This window comes from Ambystoma mexicanum, chromosome 1p (assembly GCF_040938575.1).
Source record: "Ambystoma mexicanum isolate Mex_15411 chromosome 1p, UKY_AmexF1_1, whole genome shotgun sequence".
Taxonomy (NCBI): Eukaryota; Metazoa; Chordata; class Amphibia; order Caudata; family Ambystomatidae; genus Ambystoma; species Ambystoma mexicanum.
The window spans coordinates 41,786,619-41,811,343 of NC_090921.1; the positions used below are offsets into that span (position 1 = coordinate 41,786,619).

Here is a 24,725-nt window from a genome sequence, read left to right on the forward strand (position 1 = left end):
CAGAAGGTCCAAGGCGGGGCTTTGGGAGGCGTGCCCTGTCGCCACACATGCAGTGGGACCTGTGTACACTTTTCTTTAAGTGACACATTTGTGTGGTGCTACAAGGCACGCTCCAGTCACGTCCCACAGGAAGGAAAGTCCTAGAAGTATGGAGGAAAGGGGACTCTAGACTAGAAGTACTGCAGTCACTACGGTGAATAATCTTTCCTGTATGGACTTGTACCATTCTTGTGACCTATATATTCGGAATTACATGAAAATTCACAATTGGTATATATTGTCCATGTTCTAGTAGCTGGAAAAAAGAGAATTATTAAAATATGTAAATGAATAAATGATTCCCATGTAATCATGTATTGTGTGTACAGGCATGTGACGAGGACCACTTTATTCCCATGTAATCATGTATTGCAAGTACAGGCATGTGATGAGGACTGCTTTGCTAAATTCACATCTATATTTGGTTTTGAAATCAGTCACATGACTCCAATGTTATAGCCAGTCATGTGATTTCATTATGTGGCGCCTTCCAATGCATTTGGACTGAAATGGCTGTGCATTTTATATTTATTGTGGTTTGTTACTATATTAATATTATGTGCTGACCATATATTCCTAGACCCCAGACCATGAGGAGATTGGAGAGGATGTTGTCCATTTGTTTGACTGCCCTGAAGAGAGCCATGTTTTCGTTATTGGATTTTGCTCTCTTTCTCTTTGCTTCTTCTGCCTCCTGATGAACTCCAGCAACGCTTTTGGGGCTCCACACCTGCCTCATCCCGCTTCCTGATTCACCTACAGAATTTTGGGGTAAGCCTGAATATTCTGTGAAGCGCACGTGGCGCGGCATGATTTTCGGACAAAAAATGCTTTTAAATTGTCATGTTGAACGTGCGCATGTTGAAATCCATCCCTGGTGAGCAGCGTGTCTCTGGACCCTCATTTCTGCTGCTTTTGTGACATTTTCCTTGGCATCTAGTACTTTGTCTCATTGTGTTTGGGCCCTCCAAAATGGCCGTGCAACTTTCAGCTGATGTGCTGCCTTGGCTTGGCTTGGCCCTGCTCCCCCTCCCGTTGGTTGTAATTGTCTTTTAAGCCAATCAGAGGAACCGGGAGGTGGGAGCCGCCCACCACTACCCAAGGCCCACAACAAAGGCCCTGTCTACCCCTGTCCACCACGGTAAGCCCCGCTAGTGTGTCTGAGTCCCCCCTGCCCCCTGCTAGTGTGTCTGAGGCCCCCCTACTCCCTGCTAGTGTGTCTGAGTCCCTCCTGCCCCCTGCTAGTGTCTTTGAGTCCCCTCCTGCCCCCTGCTAGTGTGGCTGAGTCCCCCCTGCCCCCTGCAGTGTCTCTGAGTCCCCCCTGCCCCCTGCTAGTGTGTCTGTGTCCCCCCTGCTGCTAGTGTGTCTGAGTCCTCCCTTCACCCTGGTAGTATTTCTAGGTCTTGCCCCCTAGTACCTCTGTTCTCCCCTTTTTTTGACTGAATTCCCCCAGGGCGCCCTCCTCTCCACTTCTCCCTTCTTCATAGCCCCCTCCTCAACAAATGTCTCCCTCTTTTATCAATGTCCACCTCCCACCCTCCCACTTCCCCCATGAGGTTCCCTCTCCCCCTTACCTCTTTCATGCCTCGCACCCTTGCCCTCTCCCCGCCCCTCCTCGCCTCCCCACCTCCTCCTCCCTGCACTTCTTTCTGTAATTTCTCTGGCACTACCCTAATTGCCGTCAGGCATAGTAATTGTAGTCGTCTGCCCTTTTTGCAGCCTCTTCCCCTCCCTTCCTTTCTCACCCTCCCCCGTCCTGTTGTAAGTTAGGCACTACCCCAAATGCCGTCAGGCAGAGTAATTGTAGTGCCTGCCTCCTACAGTTATCTTGTCCTCTCCTTCCCCTCTCTCACCTTTCCTTTATCCAAGCACTTATTCTTATCATCGTCCCTTGACCTCTGTTAAGAGCTTGTCTGTACCCCCTTTTTTGCCTCCTTGTCTTCTCCTCCCACTCCCTCCCCTGATGGGGGACTACCTTGATCAGTCGCTGACCCTTTAAGATAGTCAATTGTTTTGTACCTCTCCTCTTCCCTTCTCCCCTCCCCCAACCTCCCCTCCTCCCCCTCCTCTTGTCACTCTTGCACTGCAACAATTGTCATCAGGCATAGTAATGTTACTGCTAGTATCGTGCTCCTTTTTTCCTCTCCTCTCCCTTATTGTTCCATGTGCACTTGTACTATCTGTTATGATTTGATAGTTTTTTTGTTTCAAGGACCTGTTAGAATGTAACTGTATTTTCCCATGTTCCCTCCTTCCTTGAAGCGCTTTGAAGCACATTGTGCATAGGCGCTTTACAAATAAACAATCAATCAAAATCAATCATGATCTGATAGTTGGAGCTTTTGCTGATCATCTCTCTGCCATTATTGAAGGGAAGTTGGGCCACATAGGATTCTGGACTTGTGCCAAGTGTTTGGAAGTGGGCAGCCCCATCCCCCCTCCCTAGGCGCTTTAAAGTAAGACAAGATGCATTTGAGGCGCTGGGATGATCCAGGGGGCAGGAGGGGTCAGTGAAAGCAGCGCGTTCCCGTTCAGCAGCACCCTATGCTAATATAATCAGTTATAGTTTATCCATATGGTGTGGCCTAAGGTACGGGTGGCATCGCTATTTTGTGTAGATATTAATATTCCTACGTAGAACGGAAGGCTTGTGAGGTAAGCACGATAACGGCGGCCTTGCATGCACTAGGCACAAATCCACCAGGCTACAGAAATCTCCAGTCATGCCCGAGCTCCCATGAGGACAGTTTGCACCCACAGCCGCCACACTGTTTGTTCATTGTTCTTGAAAGTGTTGAGAAGATGCGTCTTTCACCCAAGATGAATGTGCCCTACAAGGCCACGATCAGATGCCGGCTCCTGGTGTGCATGTTATCCCATTTTGGCCAAAGCATGAACCGGCCCATTCCCGAGTGACCACGAGTTATAACCCATATAACTGACTGAACCCTAAAATCCCCAAATTCCATGACACCAGGTGCCCTTTGACCACCAACCCCACAGTAACACATCCTGAAATGTTCAAAGAGGATGGACAGGGCTTATCATAGAATGGACAATCGTGTGATTTGTAGTGCAAGGTGCTAAGGGGGATCCATTATAGTTCAAAACGAGGGCGGAGACATTGGATCCGGATAGCGCAGGGAGAGTGAGTGAAATATGTGTGTGACTGCTAAAGTACCTTGGAACCTCCTGTGTGTCCGTTTTAAGGCCTACCAAGTGCACAGTATGAGTGATAAACAAGCTGTAAAATAGGAGTATAATTAATTTGTTTCCTGACCTTCAACGTGAGAAGAAGACGAGCTCCACAGCACCCATGTGATGGAAGACAGACGGACTGGCCTTGGACAAATAAACTGCCTTCCCAAATGGACAATGGCAGCACCTGTTCAGGGTCCATCCAATCAGCTGTGTGGGTTTTCATTGCATGTATGTCACTTATGACAATGTTTTGTTTTATAAGATTCTGCTTGTACTACTTTTCAGCAGAAGGTTCCTTGCAGCAGAGTTCTTTGCTGTTGCTCTCAGCTGCGCATGAGATTAAACTTGTTATCCTTACAAGATTGACTTGGGCCTTTCTACCCTAGCTGGTTGTATTCTCTCTGGTGTGAGCGTTCAAAGGCCTGCTGTCAGTTGGTGGCCCGATGTGATCCCCAACCTACAGCGACCGGTCCCGAAAGAACACGTGTTCCGAGTTCTCTAGTAGGAGCCATTTTAAGAAAAGTTCTCTCTGCTCTTTAAGGTGGGGCGTGGCTCCGATGAGAGTGCAGGCCGGTGTTGGAATCCAATGACGGAGGAGTTCAGGTGAGCATGCACATGTGAGTAGACTCTTGTAAGAGATAACACATAGGGAACAGATGCCTGGGGAAGTGTGAAAGGTGTAAGAATGTGGGGAGTGAGGTCATTGATGTAACATGGATGAGGTTAGGTTTATTGGTGGTTAAAATGTGTATTATTGGTTGATTGGTTTGGCAAAGTATTATAAGGTAAGTCATAAGGTAAGGCAGGGAGCCCTTCCTCGGTAGGGGAGGGAAGGCGGTACCACAGAACAGGACAGTATATTGTTTCAAGGAGAAATATAGAAATACGGGTAGGGGTCTTGTATGAGTAGTAGGCCTGGAACAAGTAGTGGTTGCTAGTTCAGGGGATTTGTTTCTATTTATTGTTTTTGTGCTTTGTGGGCAAGGAACAGATCCAGAAGAGGTGGTAAATTGCGGGTGTTGTAGTGTGGATTGGTGTTGGATGAGTTGTGGAGTGGTGTGTGCACACAGGGAAGGGCAGGGATTGATTTACTTGTTGTTATTGTTGTAAGCAAGCCAAAGCGTGCGTAGCACATTAGAGGGGCTTTGTGGGGCTAGTCAGAAATAGACATCATTAGCATGAGGGTAGGATCACTGATAGAGCACATGTACAAGGCCCTGCCACTGTATCGTGACAGGATAGAGAAATAGCATAAGCAGTGGATCGTGGAGACAGGAGGGGGGGTGACCTGCCCATGGCCACAGCAGGGCTCGCATAACAAGAGTACTTTGGAACACATGTCCACATTTTTAATAGCAAAATATAAGGGGAAACAGCTACAGAAGAGAAAATAGATTCTCAATCTTTGTCGTATGTTTGAAGACACAGAGGATCAAGGGAATGGAGAGGAGGCGCAGAGACAGAGAAATGAGAAGTGCGGAAAGGGAAAAGGAGAAGGTAGGGCACCAGTGGGGGCTAGGGGATTATATCCCTTAACACCATATCCCGCAGAAGGGTACACTAATCCAAGTTATGTGCCCACCATGATAGGGACTCATTCCGCTGCGGTAGGGTCTCTCACAGTGTTAGTAACATCACAGGCTATGGCTCCTCCATACCTGTATACTATTCCACGTGAAGTACCGGCATCAATGGAGTACATGTCTAGGGAATTCCAGGATAGGTTGAGAAGTTTACTAGCAGAACTAGAAAGGTTACAGACGTCCCAAGAAACAGGAAGAGATATAAGTGCCCTAAGAGAGGGATTGGGAGAGCGGAAATCAGGGGAAATATGGCTCAAGGTGGATACAGACGGTATAAAACGTGTAGGTGTTTAGAAAGAGAGGAGCCTGGGTGAATGGATTATTTTGGGAAGGGGAATACGGTGTTGGGAGCAAATGTCTAGGGAGGGGATGCTGGTACCTTTACAGAGGATCTGAGTGAAGACGAAGGGAGGGGTAAAGTGGTGGCTGAAAATACCCCTCAAGTAGAAGGTATATGGGCGGGAAGCAGGTTGTGGAACAGGGTTGGCTGGATGGCATTAGTAAAGAGAAGAGGAGTTGTCAAGAAGGGTGTCGAAGTAGAGCAAAAATGCAGATGCTTCTTATACATATGGGAGGAGGGAGGACACAGTATGTGCCCTGACTCCAAATCGTGAAGAATAATTTAATTAAGGCCCTCCCACAATTTACAGCAGGGGCGAGTAAGTGGATATATGAATCTGAAAAACAAATGCCAGGGGTGCCCCTAGCAATAGGAGATCCTAAGAGCCTATTGGTTGCCATAATCTGGGATCAGGCTGGGGAGGTGTGGGTTAATGCTGGATACCCCGGAGTAACCCTGGAGGATGACGCACATGATGGCACCTCATTTAATGGAGTTAGGGCAATGGTATGGGACACACTATGGAGGGCGTTCCCAGTAACGTCCGACTTGCAGTCTTTAATGCAGTTTACTGTGGGGAATGATGAGGATCCAGCTGGATTTATTCTCAAAATGCAGGAGAAATGGAGCACAGAGACTATGGGCCTCATTACGACCCAGGCGGTAAGGGGTTTACGGCAGAGTAAACAGCGCCGACCCTTACCGCCTGATTCCGAGGTCCCTTAGCGCCATGGAGGATTTAACACCTGCTTTTAGCAGGTGTTAAAATCCATGGCGCTAAGGGACCTTGATGTTAATTACGCCACTGTAATTTACGGTGGCGTAATTAACGCCTTCCCCACTCCCATTATGCCCTATGGGGCAAAAATGGGAATGGGGAAGGGTAAATGGGGATTGGGGACTTACCGCCCCGCCAACCTCGGAATGGGGCGGTAAGTCCGCCAACCACCATGGCGTAAACGTAGTTTACGCCATGGTGGTAAAGGTACGACCCAGGCGGTAACTTACCACCTGGGTCGTAATGAGGCCATATGGGTCCATGTGACCAATCAATACCTTTCTTCTATTTTAGTGTAAAGAGGGGTTTGCCAAAGGAAGTGCAGAAGGCACTTGATAAGATTGTGGGTATTGAGGCGAAGGGCTGGCCGGAAAAACAGAGCATAATAGTGCACCATTGTAAAAGGATTAGGGAGTGGGAGAGGGAAACAGCACAAAGGTGTCAGGGGGACGAAGCAAATTTGGTAGAGGAAAACTGGCAAAAACGGAAGTTCAGGTGCCTGTGCCAATGCCAGTACAGGTGGAGGGAACAAAGAGCATACAGCAAGTTGTGAGTGCCACTATTGCAGCGATCTGGATGGAAGGAGGACAAGGACAGTGGAGCAGGGGCAACAGTAACCCAGCCCACAGTGGCAGCAAGGAGGGCCACAGCGAGGGAGGGGGGGATTTCGAGGAGCAAGATGGGGAGGGTTTGGATCCAGGGGAGGTGGGTTCGGACAGTCTCAATGTTGGAATTGTTTAAGGTAGGGGCATTTCGGAAGGGAGTGCCGGAGCAGGTCCACAGTGGGGTATAGTTGTGGGCTGCAGCAGCAGGGCCAAAGGCACCCAGGACCTTAAGGAGTAGGGTACTAGCAACAAGGTCAAGGGGACCAGAACCAGGAGTATCTTCTGGGGCAATACCAAACTTACAATCAGCAACCTCATACACCAAACACACAAGTGAGGCACCCACCGCAGCAACAACAGGGTAATGTTGACCCCGGTAATTAGGGCACAAGGTGGGACAGCTGCTCCCTTTAGGAAGTAGCAGTAGTGGGAGGTAGCACCTTCTCTTTCCCTGGAATGAGCACGTATTCCGATTAGGATAGCCCACATACAGCACTCGCATTGTCCAGTCCTGTTGATGACTATCCACCCTGAAGAGGAACCGTTGGTGGGGCAGAGATAGGACACAAGCAATTCATATTTATAGTGGATTCTAGTGCAACTAAATTGTGTATCATGGAAGGAAACTTTCAACTATCAGGAAAATATCTTGGCCATGTATTTTGATGTTTGACTTCAGAGTGTTGCTGAATGCTTCTATCATTCATTTTATTTTTGTCTAAAGAGAAGTCTTTGAAGGATAGAGAGGTTTTCTTGATACGCTTGGTCAGGGGAACGGTAAAATGATCGGTCATGCCACGAGGTAGGCATATATTGTATTGGAAGAATCTTGAAACTGTAATGATTAGGTCCAGGATGTTACCTTTACCGTGAGCTGGGTATCTTGGCTCAGGTGTGCACTGGGAGAAGGTCAATGTGTTCAGTAGGTCTGAATGAGTCCTCTTTCATGCTCATGGTGGCAGGCCTGTGAGGGGCACAGAGTTACCCTTACGCTTAGTATGGGATATGCTGAAGAAAAGCACCGGCAACAACTCCAGGAGTTCTGTCTTCCTTTTGGACATTTATGCAACCTTTGACACCAGTAATCACAAGATGCTTTAAAGTGATTGTGAGATATATGAATCAAGGGAACAGCGCTCCACCGGATAATCCACTTCCTCTCCTCAAGCAACAAAACCACCAACATGACCAGATCCACATCGCCTGGAATGTACAGTGCTTCAGTATCTACATGACTCCACTGCTGGAACTCATCAGGCTCTCTGGCCTCACCTGCTGGAATTATCTACAAACTGGGAAGTTACCCTTCACTACCTCACCAGTAATACATGCCCAGATGATGATAAGCAGAGCGAAACTCAACTCTTCCAAAACTTAACTCATGCTCTGTAGTGCAACCCGTCAAACACTGCCTCAATCCCTTGGCCTGTTGGGTTGGCTCACGCCTAGAGCCCTCCTCAACGCAAAGGAACCTTAGTAGAAGAATGGACAGTAGCTTCATGATTGAACCACAATTGATGGCGATCATTAGAATGTGTCTTTAGCAATAACACACGCTACGACGCCACTACCATACCTTTTGTTCACACACTGGACCATAGCTGTCATATAAGCTGTCCTAACAAGACTGAATAATGCAAATAGCCTTTATCTAGGACTCTCAGACTACCTCATGGAAAGTTACAAAGGGCAAAAAGCACAGCGGATAAACTTCTCCTTAGGATGAAAAGTTCCTTCACTTCACTCCACTTTCCCAGTGCATTTACCATGTAAAGGGGCCAGCTTGAGTCTCATCGATTTATCAGCATAGCTCACCCAATCCTAATCAGGAACGTCCAGCTTCCATACATCTACATACATCTCAACTCATAAAACCTATAGGTGTCCAATCCTAATCAGGAACCTCCAGCTTCCATACATGGCCATACCTATCAAGCCTAATCAACAACCTGCAGCTTCCATAACTCTCAACTCATGAAACGTACATGTGCCCAATTCCAATCAGGAACCTCCAGCTTCTATACATCTCCATACATCTCAACTCAAACTTACAGGTGCCCAATCCTAATCAGGAATCTCCAGCTTCCATACATCTCCATACAGCTCAGCTCATAAAATGGACTGGTGACCAATCCTAATCAGGAACCTCCAGCTTCCCTATATCTCAACTCATAAAATGTACAGATGTCCAATCCTAATCAGGAACCTTCAGCTTCCATACATCTCCATACATCTCAGCTCATAAAATGTACTGGTGCCCAATCCAATACAGGAACCTTCAGGTTCCATACATCTCCATACATCTCAACTCTTAAAACCTACAGGTGCACAATCCTAATCAGGAACCTCCAGCTTCCATACATCTCCATACATCTCAACTCATAAAACTTACAGGTGCCCAGTCCTAGTCAGGAACCTCCAGCTTCCCTATATCTCAACTCATAAAATGTACAGGTGCCCAGTCCTAGTCAGGAACCTCCAGCTTCCATACATCTCCATACATCTCAACTCATAAAACCCACAGGTGCCCAATCCTAACCAGGAACCTCCAGCTTCCATACATCTCCATACATCTCAACTCATAAAACGTACAGGTGCCCAATCCTAATCAGGACCGCCAGCTGCCACACATCTCCATACATCTCAACTCATAAAATGTACAGGGGCCCAATCCTAATCAGGAACCTCCATCTTCCATACATCTCAACTCATAAGCTTACGGGTACCCAAACATCCATTTCTAACAAACCCTCGACAGGGGGTTGTGTCTGCTGGAACAAAGCAAAAGTGCTGCAAACTCTCCTAAGAAACTACTAAACACATCCCTGATTCCTCCTTCTCAGCTATGCATCCGTCACTAATTACCCACAGCTAAATCTTCACATTGTTTACACCACATCACCCACCCATCAGACCAATCATGGGATATAGCACGCTATACACGGCTTCATACATCACTCCCCACCACCCCAATGCACGCACAACTATCCCATCATTCATGGGACACTCCGTATGGCCAACATACATCTGGGCAGGTTTCCCCTCCCTGACATGCCAGAATCCATATTCAGCTCACAGGTAATGGGTGCTTCCGACTCGCACCCACCAACACAACAGCCTTTCCACACCTCACCATCCCCGCCAACTCAATTTTTTAGAGAGCCAAACACAGCTAATCCTGCATTATTGGCAGACGCGTGCCACACGGGACTACTTTACATTACCTTATCTTCTCTATGTTGCCTGGGAGTTTGATGTCCCTGTGGAAAACATTATTGGCTTATGCAAGGTGCACAGCAGCGATTATGTCAGTGAAGTTGTCATTGCATAGTGTGTTGGGCTTAGGTGGTCTGTAGATAAACTTAAAGGTATGTGGGGGAGAAGAGCTGGAGAGTGCTTTGTAGAAGCAGATGGTGGCTACACCGAGTATGGTGCAGGGACATAATGACGTGGTCCTGGTGGTTCCTCCGCTGGTCCTGTGAGGCTCGTCTCTGATTTCACTGATGTAGTCATTGATGGGGAGGTCCAGGATATGAGTAGAGGCTAGACTGACCCAATGTTCAGTGATAAAGAGTACATCCAGGTAATAGATAACGATGATGTCTTTTATGTCTGCCACCTGGTGATTGCCCAGTATGCGGTGGTGAGCCTCTGGGCTCTTTCTATAGATGCTGTGTGGGTTGCTTTGAGGGTGATACTGATGGGTTTTCAGTGGTGTCTACATTACCATCAGTGGTGTGTGATTGCCCAGTATGTGCTGATGAGTCTCTGGGCTCTTTCTATGGATGATGTGTGGGTTCTTTGAAGGTGATGTGGATGAGATTTCAGTGTGGCATACCTTACCACCAGTGGTGTGTTATGGAGTGAGACAATTGGAATTTGACTTATCTCGACTAGATGGTGTAAGGGTTCTGGACATTTTCATGTCCTAATATCAGCAAAAAGAAATTGCTCCTATTTATGTATTCCCTTACTTTCAGAGACACTCTGGGGGTGGGGGGGGGAATTGATCTTATTTCTGTGTTCCCTTACTTTCAGAGATATTCTGGGGGGAATTGCTCTTATTCCTGCTTTCCCTTACTTTCAAAGACATTCTGGTGGGGGGCTGCTCTTACTTCTGTGTTCCTTTACTTTCAGAGACATTCTGGTGGGGAATTGCTCTTATTTCTGTGTTCCCTTACTTTCAGAGGCATTCTGGGAGGAATTGCTCTTATTCCTGCTTTCCCTTACTTTCAAAGACATTCTGGTGGGGGGGTGGTCTTACTTTTGTGTTCCTTTGCTTTCAGAGACGTTCTGGTGGGGAATTGCTCTTATTTCTGTGTTCCCTTACTTTCAGAGACATTCGGGAGGGGGGATTGCTCTTATTCCTGTTTCCCTTACTTCCAGAGGCATTCTGGGAGATGAATTGCTCTTATTCGTGCTTTTCCTTACTTTCAGAGGCATTCTTGGGGGGATTGCTCTTATTCCTGCTTTTCCTTACTTTCACAGACATTCTGGGGGGAATTGCTCTTACTTCTGTTTTTCCCTTACTTTCAGAGACATTCTGGTGGGGAATTGTTATGTTGGGAATCAAGTGAAAACCTGCCAAAGAAATTAAGTAAGTTGAGGGCGGGACAGGTGAAAGGAGCAATGAAGAAAATGCAGCCTGTGACTGGCTGGTGGGCGAGTCAGACGTCACATGACCTTCTTCATTTGAACAGGCTGAACTGTGTCTTCTACAACCACACCGCCCTCTAGAGGATGTGAGGGTAGTTCCATTGAAGTGCCAGGATATGAATACATGTGATTGCTAGGAGGAGATGGGTCACATGCAAGAAGTGAGCCTATCCGGAAGCTGAGAGTGGTGGATAACACCATCCAATGAGAGTGAGTTGCAAATCATGAGATTGACGCTCAATGATTCATGTCACAAGACTTGACCTGAGGCTCCATTGTGGCAGCATTATCAAAATGAATGACGCATGGTCCACTCCTGCTCGACCTTCTTCTCAGAACTGTGCAGTTCCATCCTTTCGCAGCCTTCTGATGTGGTTCATATCCTGCCACACAGATGCCCCCGACCTGTGCACCTTACAGATGCCCACTCTGTGTTGGAACAGAAGAGTTTGTGGAATGTGTGTGAATTATTGAGAACAAACCCCTATATGTGGCTGCTGTATAAAACCAATAAATAAATAAAATAACAGCTACAGTTACTGTATTTCATGAGATTTTTGAAAAACATCGAAAAGATAGAAAAAAAAGTATTGCAAATTTTAGGATTGTACTCAAATTTGTAATTTTAATGCGTAACTCTTGTCTTCTTACATCTTTAAGGTGTTTCACTCAGTTTTAACATTTATGTTAAACAACATTGAAGTATGACAACAGTACCCCAGCAGTACCCTGCAGGGTACCTACATGGTAGACCCCACCATGCATAGTCTTCACATTGGATCCAGTGACTAATGGCCTCAGTATGATATGATATGGCATTTATAACGCGCCTATACACAAGTGTTTCAAGGCGCGTCGAGGCAAGGGAGGGGAAAACAGAGGAAGACAGACAACGATCCTACTAGGCCAGGTGTCATTCAGATCGCGCAAGTGCGAGGATAGGGAGAAAGGGAAGAGTGCCAGTGGGGAAAAGGGGAAAGTGCAGTACATGGGAAAGAAGAATAAATACGATACATAAAACGGCCTGATGGTAGCAAGTGCAAGGTAAGAGCAGAAATAAGTGCTGGTAAGGGGACTGAGGGGACACAAACCAGTCCGTAAGTGCAGGGGGTTGCCAGGGAGGCAGGGCAGGTGTGCAAAAGGCGTGACCTGGCCCCAAGATCAGAAAGGGTGGCCTGGTGACCAGTGCAGAATTGGCAGGGAATTTCAGCAGGGGAGGGAGGCAGAGAAAGCAGGAGCAAAGAGGAAGGTTTTGAGGTGTTTCCGGAAACGGAGATGGTTCTCCTCAAGTTTCAGGGAGGCAGGAAGGCTGTTCCAGAGGGAGGCTCCTGCCGAAGAGAGAGATCGCCCAACAACTCGTTGCTTGGAGAAGCGGCTGACCCTGAGGGAGTAGGAGGCAGATGAGCGAAGAGCTTGAGAAGGAAGTTATTTGGGAAGAGAGAGTTGAAGGTAATGCGGCCCCAGGCCCCAGAAGGCCTTGTGGATAATGCAGAGGGTTTTCAACTTAATCCTTGCAGCCACCGGGATCCAGTGCAGTGATTTCAGTCCTGGAGAGATACGATCCCTGGGCTTGAGGCCAAGGACAAGTCTCGCAGTCCTGTTTTGTATGAGTTGCAGAGGGCGGAGAGTAGAGGCAGGCAGATTTAGATAGAGGCTGTTGCAATAGACCAGCTTAGAGAGAACCAGGGCTCTGGAGACAGTGAGCTTCTGGGCGAAGGAGAGGAGAGGAAGAATACCTCTAAGGAGGTGCAGCTAGTAGTGTGACTTCTTAGAGATGTCGGAGATGTGAGGAGAGAAGGAGAGTGTGGAGTCGAAGATGACCATGAGGTTTTTAGCAGTACCCTGCAGGGCACCTCCATGTTAGATCCCATGATGCATACTCCCCTCATTGCATCCAGTGACCAATGGCATCAGTACCCCAGCAGCACCACGGTACCATGCAGGGCACCTCCATGTTAGATCCCATTATGCATAGTCCTCTCATTGCATCCAGTGACTAATGGCGTCAGTACCCCACAGTGTCACTCAGGGCAACTCCATGGTAGATCCCATTATGCATAGTCCTCTCATTGCATCCAGTGACTAATGGCATCAGTACCCCACAGTATCACGCAGGGCACCTCCATGTTAGATCCCATTACGCATAGTCCTCTCATTGCATCCAGTGACTAATGGCATCAGTACCCCACAGTACCACGCAGGGCACCTCCATGTTAGATCCCATTATGCATAGCCCTCTCATTGCATCCAGTGACTAATGGCATCAGTACCCCTCAGTACCCCGCAGGACACCTCCATGTTAGACCCCATTATGCATAGTCCTCTCATTGCATCCAGTGACTAATGGCATCAGTACCCCACAGTACCACGCAGGGTACCCCCATGTTAGATCCCATTATGCACAGTCCTCTCATTGAATCCAGTGACTAATGGCATCAGTACCCCACAGTACCCCGCAGGACACCTCCATGTTAGACCCCATTATGCATAGTCCTCTCATTGCATCCAGTGACTAATGGCATCAGTACCCCACAGTACCACGCAGGGTACCCCCATGTTAGATCCCATTATGCACAGTCCTCTCATTGAATCCAGTGACTAATGGCATCAGTACCCCACAGTACCACGCAGGGTACCCCCATGTTAGATCCCATTATGCATAGTCCTCTCATTGCATTCAGTGACAATGGCATCAGTACCCCACAGTACCACGCAGGGTACCCCCATGTTAGATCCCATTATGCATAGTCCTCTCATTGCATCCAGTGACTAATGGCATCAGTACCCCACAGTACCACGCAGGGCACCTCCATGTTAGATCCCTTTATGCATAGTCCTCTCATTGCATTCAGTGACTAATGGCATCAGTACCCCAGCAGTACCACGCAGGGCACCTCCATGTTAGACTTCACCAAACATAGACTTCCAGTGGACGAATGGCAAAAACACACCTTCTTTCATTAAACAAAACAAAGCAAATTGAAAGAAAAATCAGCGCATGAATGTTGGACAGCAGATCATCATTAATGTGCAGATATAATAGCACACTCATATGCAGTATTGCTCTCTGCAGAAATTGCCAAAGTATAGATTTGATTGATTAATGTTGACAAGAAATGCAAGCAGTTGATTATCTTATTTAACCCTGAAGGGAGCAGGTGAGCAGGTCCAGGTGTTCATCTTCAGGAGTTCACGAGTGCAGCCTTTTTCTATTTTGTAACATCTGTGAACCAAGACATGAGAGATGAGAAAGAGGCCATCATAAGATAATCAGCTATTAGAAAGTGGAGCACCCTGTTGCTATTATTGCCAATTTTCTACAGCGCTTCATAGACCACTTTCCAGCAAACAAAAGGAGAATTAGCAGGAGGTGAAACATGGCAAGAGCAGTGGGACGTGTATAGATGGAGAGGAGCGGAGGAACAGGGGAAGAGGGCAAAGGAGGAGGAGGAGGGGAAGAAGCAGAGGGGTCATCAAGAGCAATGGGACATGTATAGATGGAGAGGAGCAGAGGAACAGGGGGAAGAGAGCAAAGGAGGCAGAAGAAGGGGAAGAAGCAGAGGGGTCATCAAGAGAAACGGGACGTGCATAGATGGAGAGGAGCGGAGGAACAGGGGAAGAGGGAAAAGGAGGAGGAGGAGGGGAAGAAGCAGAGGGGTCATCAAGAGCAATGGGACATGTATAGATGGAGAGGAACAGAGGAACATGGGGAAGAGAGCAAAGGAGGCAGAAGAAGGGGAAGAAGCAGAGGGGTCATCAAGAGCAACGGGACGTGTATAGATGGAGAGGAGTGGAGGAACAGGGGAAGAGGGCAAAGGGGGCAGATGAAGGGGAAAAAGCAGAGGGATCATCAAGAGCAACGGGACGTGTATAGATGGAGAGGAGTGGAGGAACAGGTGGAAGAGGGCAAAGGAGGAGGAGGAGGGGAAGAAGCAGAGGGGTCATCAAGGGCAAAGGGACGTGTATAGATGATGGAGAGGAGGGGAAGAACAGGGGGAAGAGGGCAAAAGAGGAGGAGGAGGGGGGAAGAAGCAGAGGGATCATCAAGGGCAATGCAATGTGTATAGATGGAGAGGAGCAGAGGAACAGGGGGAAGAGGGCAAAGGAGGCAGAAGAAGGAGAAGAGGCAGAGGGATCATCCAGAGCAATGGGACGTGTATAGATGGAGTGGAGGGGAGGAACAGGGGGAAGAGGGCAAAGGAGGCAGAAGAAGGGGAGAAGCAGAGGGGTCATCAAGAGCAATGGGACATGTATAGATGGAGAGGAGCGGAGGAACAGGGGAAGAGGGCAAAGGAGGCAGGTGAAGGGGAAGAAGCAGAGGGGTCATCAAGAGCAATGGGACGTGTATAGATGGAGTGGAGGGGAGGAACAGGGGGAAGAGGGCAAAGGAGGCAGAAGAAGGGGAGAAGCAGAGGGATCATCAAGGGTAGTGGGACTTGTATAGATGGGGAGGAGCAGAGGAACAGGGGGAAGAGGGCAAAGGAGGCAGAAGAAGGGGAAGAGGCAGAGGGCTCATCCAGGGCAATGGGACGTGTATAGATGGAGAGGAGCGGAGGAACAGGGGAAGAGGGCAAAGGAGGCAGGTGAAGGGGAAGAAGCAGAGGTTTCATCCAGGGCAATGGGACGTGTATAGATGGAGAAGAGCAGAGGAACAGGGGGAAGAGGGCAAAGGAGGCAGAAGAAGGGGAAGAAGCAGTGGGGTCATCAAGATTAATGGGACATGTATAGATGGAGAGGAGCGGAGAAACAGGGGGAAGAGGGCAAAGGAGGTAGAAGAAGGGGAAGAAGCAGAGGGATCATCAAGGGCTTTGGGACGTGTATAGATGGAGAGAAGCAGAAGAACAGGGGGAAGAGAGCAAAGGAGGCGGAAGAAGGGAAGAAGCAGAGGGATCATCCAGGGCAATGGGACGTGTATAGATGGAGAGGAGCGGGGGAAGAGGGGGAAGAGGGCAAAGGAGACAGAAGAAGGGGAAGAAGCAGAGGGATCATCCAGGGCAATGGGACGTGTATAGATGGAGAAGAGCAGAGGAACAGGGGGAAGAGGGCAAAGGAGGCAGAAGAAGGGGAAGAAGCAGAGGGATCATCAAGGGCTTTGGGACGTGTATAGATGGAGAAAAGCAGAAGAACAGGGGGAAGAGAGCAAAGGAGGCGGAAGAAGGGAAGAAGCAGAGGGATCATCAAGGGCAGTGGGATGTGTATAGATGGAGAGGAGCAGAAGAACAGGGGGAAGAGGGCAAATGAGGCAGGAGAAGGGGAAGAAGCAGAGGGATCATCAAGGGCAATGGGACGTGTATAGATGGAGAGGAGTGGAGGAACAGGGGGAAGAGGGCAAATGAGGCAGAAGAAGGGGAAGAAGCAGAGGGATCATCAAGGGCAATGGGACGTGTATAGATGGAGAAGAGCGGAGGAACAGGAGGAAGAGGGCAAAGGAGGCAGAAGAAGGGGAAGAAGCAGAGGGATCATCAAGGGCAATGGGACGTGTATAGATGGAGAGGAGTGGAGGAACAGGGGGAAGAGGGCAAATGAGGCAGAAGAAGGGGAAGAAGCAGAGGGATCATCAAGGGCAATGGGACGTGTATAGATAGAGAGAAGCGGAGGAACAGGGAAAGAGGGCAAAGGAGGCAGAAGAAGGGGAAGAAGCAGAGGGATCATCAAGGGCAATGGGACGTGTATAGATGGAGAGGAGCGGAAGAACAGGGGGAAGAGGGCAAATGAGGCAGGAGAAGGGGAAGAAGCAGAGGGATCATCAAGGGCAATGGGACGTGTATAGATGGAGAGGAGTGGAGGAACAGGGTTAAGAGGGCAAATGAGGCAGGCAGAAGAAGGGGAAGAAGCAGAGGGATCATCAAGGGCAATGGTACGTGTATAGATGGAGAGGAGTGGAGGAACAGGGGGAAGAGGGCAAATGAGGCAGAAGAAGGGGAAGAAGCAGAGGGATCATCAAGGGCAGTGGGACGTGTATAGTTGGAGAAGAGCGGAGGAACAGGAGGAAGAGGGCAAAGGAGGCAGAAGAAGGGGAAGAAGCAGAGGGATCATCAAGGGCAATGGGACGTGTATAGATGGAGAGGAACGAGGGAACAGGGAGGAGAGGGCAAAGGAGGCAGAAGAAGGGGAAGAAGCAGAGGGATCATCAAGGGCAGTGGGACGTGTATAGATAGAGAGAAGTGGAGGTACAGGGAAAGAGGGCAAAGGAGGCAGAAGAAGGGGAAGAAGCAGAGGAATCATCAAGGGCAGTGGAATTATTGTGGTTTCTACTAAAAAACATATTATTTTAAATGAAAGGCAGGTGCTGGTGTTGGTAGGAGAGGCCAATAGAAGGTGGCTTCCAATTACACATGCATCCTTTCATGTTTACTTCAGCAGCAATAACACGAATGTGCTTTCACTTGAAAACTCCATTCCTAGAATGCAGTCCCTCCATTATTCGTGTATATCCTCTGATGTCACCACAATAATGCCTTTCTTTCTTGCTAGTCCTGCATGCCTGGTAATGGATCATATCTCAGAATTGCATAATGCTTTGCGCTTCGATACATAGGGTTGTTTAGATTGTGCGATAACATAACGGAAAGGAAACAGGGTGTTGTGTTGCAAAGAGAAGCTGTATATGAGCTCTTTCGAGTTCAGAGGTGGCAGGAAGCACATCAGCAATGTCAGGCAGAAGGCACAGGAAACACATCTACAGGTAGAGGAAGGAGTGGCCACAGCTGAGTTCAGAGGCAGCAGGAAGCACAGTAGCAATGTCAGACAGGAGGCACAGGAGCAACAGCTACAGGAAGCAGAGGAATAAGTGGCTACAGCTGTGTTCAGAGGTGGCTGGAAGCACAGTAGCAATGTCAGGCAGGAGGCACAGGAGCAACAACTACAGGAAGCAGATGAAGAAGCAGTGACAGCTGTGTTCAGAGGCGACAGGAAGCACAGTAGCAATGTCAGGCAGGGGGCACAGGAGCAACAGCCACAGAAAGCAGAGGAAGACGTGGCTACAGCTGTGTTCAGAGGTGGCAGGAAGCACAGTAGCAATGTCAGACAGGAGGCACAGGAGCAACAGCTACAGTAAGTAGAGGAAGAAGCAGTGACAGCTGTGTTCAGAGGCGACAGGAAGCACAGTAGCAATGTCAGTCAGGGGAAACAGGAGCAACAGCTACAGGAAGCAGAGGAAGAAGTGGCCAAAGCTGTGTTCAGAGGTGGCAGGAAGCACAGTAGCAATTTCAGACAGGAGGCACAGGAGCAACAGCTACAGGAAGCAGAGGAAGAAGCAGTGACAGCTGTGTTCAGAGGCGACAGGAAGCACAGTAGCAATGTCAGTCAGGGGGAACAGGAGCAACAGCTACAGGAAGCAGAGGAAGAAGTGGCCAAAGCTGTGTTCAGAGGTGGCAGGAAGCACAGTAGCAATGTCAGGCAGGGGGCACAGGAGCAACAGCCACAGGAAGCAGAGGAAGAAGTGGCTACAGCTGTGTTCAGAGGTGGCTGGAAGCACAGTAGCAATGTCAGACAGGAGGCACAGGAGCAACAGCTACAGGAAGTAGAGGAAGAAGCAGTGACAGCTGTGTTCAGAGGCGACAGGAAGCACAGTAGCAATGTCAGTCAGGGGAAACAGGAGCAACAGCTACAGGAAGCAGAGGAAGAAGTGGCTAAAGCTGTGTTCGGAGGTGGCAGGAAGCACAGTAGCAATGTCAGACAGGAGGCACAGGAGCAACAGCTACAGGAAGCAGAGGAAGAAGCAGTGACAGCTTTGTTCAGAGGCGACAGGAAGCACAGTAGCAATGTCAGTCAGGGGGAACAGGAGCAACAGCTACAGGAAGCAGAGGAAGAAGTGGCCAAAGCTGTGTTCAGAGATGGCAGGAAGCACAGTAGCAATGTCAGGCAGGGGGCACAGGAGCAACAGCCACAGGAAGCAGAGGAAGAAGTGGCTACAGCTGTGTTCAGAGGTGGCTGGAAGCACAGTAGCAATGTCAGAAAGGAGGCACAGGAGCAACAACTACAGGAAGCAGATGAAGAAGCAGTGACAGCTGTGTTCAGAGGCGACAGGAAGCACAGTAGCAATGTCAGTCAGGGGGAACAGGAGCAACAGCCACAAGAAGCAGAGGAAGAAGTGGCTAGATCTGTGTTCAGAGGTGGCAGGAAGCGCAGTAGCAATCTCTGGCAGAAGGCATGGAAGCAACAGCCACGGGAAGCAGAGGAAGAAGTGGCTACAGCTGTGTTCAGAGGTGGCAGGAAGTACAGTAGCAATGTCAGGCAGAAGTTACGGAAGCAACAGCTGCAGGTAGCAGAGGAAGAAGACGCTAAAGTTGAGTTCAGAGGTGGTAGGAAGCACAGTTGTATTGTCAGGCAGATGGCACGGAAGCAACAGCTACAGGTAGCAGAGGAAGAAGTGGCCACAGCTGTGCTCAGAGGTGGCAGGAAGCACAGTAGCAATGTCAGTCAGTAGGCACAGGAATAGAGGCCATCTCCAGCAGTGCCTCCCTGAACACTGCGGCTAGTCCCAGCAGACCACAGAGTAGGGGAATGGAGGCCATCTCCAGCAGTGCCTCCCTGAACACTGCGGCTAGTCCCAGCAGACCACTGACTAGGGGAATGGAGGCCATCTCCAGCAGTGCCTCCCTGAACACTGCGGCTAGTCCCAGCAGACCACTGAGTAGGGGAATGGAGGCCATCTCTAGCAGTGCCTCCCTGAACACTGCGGCTAGTCCCAGCAGACCACTGAGTAGGGGAATGGAGGCCATCTCTAGCAGTGCCTCCCTGAACACTGCGGCTAGTCCCAGCAGACCACTGAGTAGGGGAATGGAGGCCATCTCCAGCAGTGCCTCCCTGAACACTGCGGCTAGTCCCAGCAGACCACTGAGTAGGGGAATGGAGGCCATCTCCAGCAGTGCCTCCCTGAACACTGCGGCTAGTCCCAGCAGACCACAGACTAGGGGAATGGAGGCCATCTCCAGCAGTGCCTCCCTGAACACTGCGGCTAGTCCCAGCAGACCACTGACTAGGGGAATGGAGGCCATCTCCAGCAGTGCCTCCCTGAACACTGCGGCTAGTCCCAGCAGACCACTGAGTAGGGGAATGGAGGCCATCTCTAGCAGTGCCTCCCTGAACACTGCGGCTAGTCCCAGCAGACCACTGAGTAGGGGAATGGAGGCCATCTCTAGCAGTGCCTCCCTGAACACTGCGGCTAGTCCCAGCAGACCACTGAGTAGGGGAATGGAGGCCATCTCCAGCAGTGCCTCCCTGAACACTGCGGCTTGTCCCAGCAGATCACTGAGTAGGGGAATGGAGGCCATCTCCAGCAGTGCCTCCCAGAACACTGCGGCTAGTCCCAGCAGACCACTGAGTAGGGGAATGGAGGCCATCTACTGCAGTGCCTCCCAGAACACTGCGGCTAGTCCCAGCAGACCACTGAGTAGGGGAATGGAGGCCATCTCCAGCAGTGCCTCCCAGAACACTGCGGCTAGTCCCAGCAGACCACTGAGTAGGGGAATGGAGGCCATCTACTGCAGTGCCTCCCAGAACACTGCGGCTAGTCCCAGCAGACCACTGAGTAGGGGAATGGAGGCCATCTCCAGCAGTGCCTCCCTGAACACTGCGGCTAGTCCCAGCAGACCACTGAGTAGGGGAATGGAGGCCATCTCCAGCAGTGCCTCCCTGAACACTGCGGCTAGTCCCAGCAGACCACTGAGTAGGGGAATGGAGGCCATCTCTAGCAGTGCCTCCCAGAACACTGCGGCTAGTCCCAGCAGACCACTGAGTAGGGGAATGGAGGCCATCTACTGCAGTGCCTCCCAGAACACTGCGGCTAGTCCCAGCAGACCACTGAGTAGGGGAATGGAGGCCATCTCCAGCAGTGCCTCCCTGAACACTGCGGCTAGTCCCAGCAGACCACTGAGTAGGGGAATGGAGGCCATCTCTAGCAGTGCCTCCCAGAACACTGCGGCTAGTCCCAGCAGACCACTGAGTAGGGGAATGGAGGCCATCTCTAGCAGTGCCTCCCTGAACACTGCGGCTAGTCCCAGCAGACCACTGAGGAGGGGAATGGAGGCCATCTCCAGCAGTGCCTCCCTGAACACTGCGGCTAGTCCCAGCAGACCCCTGAGTAGGGGAATGGAGGCCATCTCCAGCAGTGCCTCCCTGAACACTGCGGCTAGTCCCAGCAGACCCCTGAGTAGGGCAATGGAGGCCATCTCCAGCAGTGCCTCCCTGAACACTGCGGCTAGTCCCAGCAGACCCCTGAGTAGGGGAATGGAGGCCATCTCTAGCAGTGCCTCCCTGAACACTGCGGCTAGTCCCAGCAGACCCCTGAGTAGGGGAATGGAGGCCATCTCTAGCAGTGCCTCCCTGAACACTGTGGCTAGTCCCAGCAGACCCCTGAGTAGGGGAATGGAGGCCATCTCCAGCAGTGCCTCCCTGAACACTGCGGCTAGTCCCAGCAGACCACTGAGTAGGGGAATGGAGGCCATCTCCTGCAGTGCCTCCCTGAACACTGCGGCTAGTCCCAGCAGACCACAGAGTAGGGGAATGGAGGCCATCCCCAGCAGTGCCTCCCTGAACACTAATGCTAGTCCTAGCAGACCACTGAGTAGGGGAATGGAGGCCATCTCCTGCAGTGCCTCCCTGAACACTGCGGCTAGTCCCAGCAGACCACAGAGTAGGGGAATGGAGGCCATCTCCAGCAGTGCCTCCCTGAACACTAATGCTAGTCCTAGCAGACCCCTGAGTAGGGGAAAGGAGGCCATCTCTAGCAGTGCCTCCCTGAACACTGCGGCTAGTCCCAGCAGACCACAGAGTAGGGGAATAGAGTCCATCTCCAGCAGTGCTTCCCAGAACACTGCGGCTAGTCCCAGCAGACCCCTGAGTAGGGGAATGGAGGCCATCTCTAGCAGTGCCTCCCTGAACACTGCGGCTAGTCCCAGCAGACCACTGAGTAGGGGAATGGAGGCCATCTCTAGCAGTGCCTCCCTGAACACTGCGGCTAGTCCCAGCAGACCACTGAGTAGGGGAATGGAGGCCATCTCCAGCAGTGCCTCCCTGAACACTGCGGCTAGTCCCAGCAGACCACTGAGTAGGGGAATGGAGGCCATCTCCAGCAGTGCCTCCCAGAACACTGCGGCTAGTCCCAGCAGACCACTGAGTAGGGGAATGGAGGCCATCTACTGCAGTGCCTCCCAGAACACTGCGGCTAGTCCCAGCAGACCCCTGAGTAGGGGAATGGAGGCCATCTCTAGCAGTGCCTCCCTGAACACTGCGGCTAGTCCCAGCAGACCCCTGAGTAGGGGAACGGAGGCCTGTAATCTTGTTGTGAATGACAGATCCCCCGTTCTACCACAGTACTGCCGCATGGAGTCGGACATGTTGTGGCTTGCAATGTCATTTGAAGCAAAAAAGTGGTATTGTTGCTGTATTTGCCTAATTGAGTTGAGTGTGCTAGGTAGTGCTAGTATGAAGGAGAGAGACAGGGTGCAGCAGCAATAGTAAATAGCACCACTAGCCTAAAGGAGACATACACATTTGCAAACAATATCGTTCAATTTGCATGGTGAATGTGAAGGGTCCCTATTATTATATATGGAGCAACACTAGTCAAGGTAATCATGAGTGGGGCTTTTTTTGGAACATCGTAAATTCAAGCTGAATCACTTCTAGGGGCACCTACATTTGGGAGGCGAGGCGAGATTGAATGATTTGCCAAGGATCACACACTTTGGTTGTGTTAAAGCTGTAATTTGAGGCTAGTCTGAATTGTAGGTGCTTGACCATGTATCTTCCCATTTCAAGTTGCTTCAAATATGTGGTCAACTAAACAAAATAATACAGATGTCTTTAAAAGTGCAGAAGTCATATGATACACCAACCTGACAATGTGGACGTCATTGTAGAAACCAATTGATTAAAAGGAGTGTGGGGTCATTTGTTTTGAGTCCTATTGTTTGCACATTTGGTCAAAAGGGCCTTTCTCTTCATTATTAATTGTTTCCACCACGTAGGGGAAAAGTAAACAGTACAACACACACACTAGTGTTAAGGATTCAGAGTGTGTACAAAAAAGAGTGCCAACCCTCCTGAAAATCAAACGTCGGCCCTGTGTATCTGATGACCATCCCGGAAGAGGTGTGCACCTTCATAAGTATATCACTTACCAGCAATCAGCGCCAAGAGGCAGAGAAACAAGGCTGTGCGCTTCATGTTGAGGAGTTTAGAGACTTTTCTGTATTGTTTGAGAGTGGACTTGCTCTTCTCTCGCCCCTTCTTAGTGACTTGTCAGCTCTGTCTTTTAAAGAAATGTCCATCAAAATCAAGTATGTTTGTTGAACTGATGAGCTGTCCCAATCACTGCGCAGTATGTACATATTGTGTTTGCTTGCATTCTCATCAGGAAAATCAGGTGGTGTCTTGCCTACGGTCTTGGCAGTAGCTTTGCATTACGTGGGAACAACAAACATGAGCCCAGGTGTTAAGGTACATAAGTAAGTGGCAGCTTCCCAGAGAACAGGTTATTTGGCTGTGTTCACTCTCGGTAGAAGTGCTCCCCGACCATGTTTTTGCATTTTGGGGTGTTATTTCATTTTTATACTTAGTGAAATAATGTTCTAAAATGGTTCAGAAAACCATGGCACATGCTGTAGAAGACCCACATTGGTTGAACACTGAAAACTCATTTAATTTACAATCCTGTCATGTGCATTCATGGAGTGTGAGATTTCATGGCAGGCTGTAGATAATGTCATGGTAATAATACAATGTAAAATGCACATCAATAGTGAGCATTATGGAGAGTGTGCAGCGTGGCTGTATATTTAAAAGGTCTGTGGGCCTGGACTGGAGTCAGTCGAATGTCAAGCATGCACTATGAAAAGCTTCTTTATAAATACCAGTGAGGTCTACCCTCACTGTCCTCACTGTTAGACTAGGGAGAGTTCATGTCAAGCACGCGTGATATAAAGCTTCTTTATATGTACCAGTGAGGTCTACCCTCACTGTCCTCACTGTTAGACTAGGGAGAGTTCATGCCAAGCATGCACGATGAAAAGCTTCTTTATATGTACCAGTGAGGTCTACCCTCACTGTCCTCACTGTTAGACCAGGGAGAGTTCATGCCATGCATGCACGATGAAAAGCTTCTTTATAAATACCAGTGAGGTCTACCCTCACTGTCCTCCGTGTTAGACTAGGGAGAGTCCATGCCAAGCATGCACGATGAAAAGCTTCTTTATAAATACCAGTGAGGTCTACCCTCACTGTCCTCACTGTTAGACTAGGGAGAGTTCATGCCAAGCATGTACGATGAAAAGCTTCTTTATATGTACCAGTGAGGTCTACCCTCACTGTCCTCACTGTTAGACCAGGGAGAGTTCATGCCATGCATGCACGATGAAAAGCTTCTTTATATGTACCAGTGAGGTCTACCCTCACTGTCCTCACTGTTAGACTAGGGAGAGTTCATGCCAAGCATGCACGATGAAAAGCTTCTTTATATGTACCAGTGAGGTCTACCCTCACTGTCCTCACTGTTAGACCAGGGAGAGTTCATGCCATGC

General features: G+C 49.6%; 1 long non-coding RNA gene across 1 annotated transcript; it reads right to left on the reverse strand.

Moving 5' to 3' along the window:
- Positions 1–11,807: 11,807 nt before the first annotated feature.
- LOC138565775 (uncharacterized) lies at positions 11,808–23,446 on the reverse strand. Its single transcript, XR_011301606.1, has 2 exons — positions 23,328–23,446; positions 11,808–14,425 (listed from the first exon to the last, which is right to left on the reverse strand). It is a non-coding gene; the product is annotated as an uncharacterized lncRNA (long non-coding RNA).
- Positions 23,447–24,725: the final 1,279 nt, after the last annotated feature.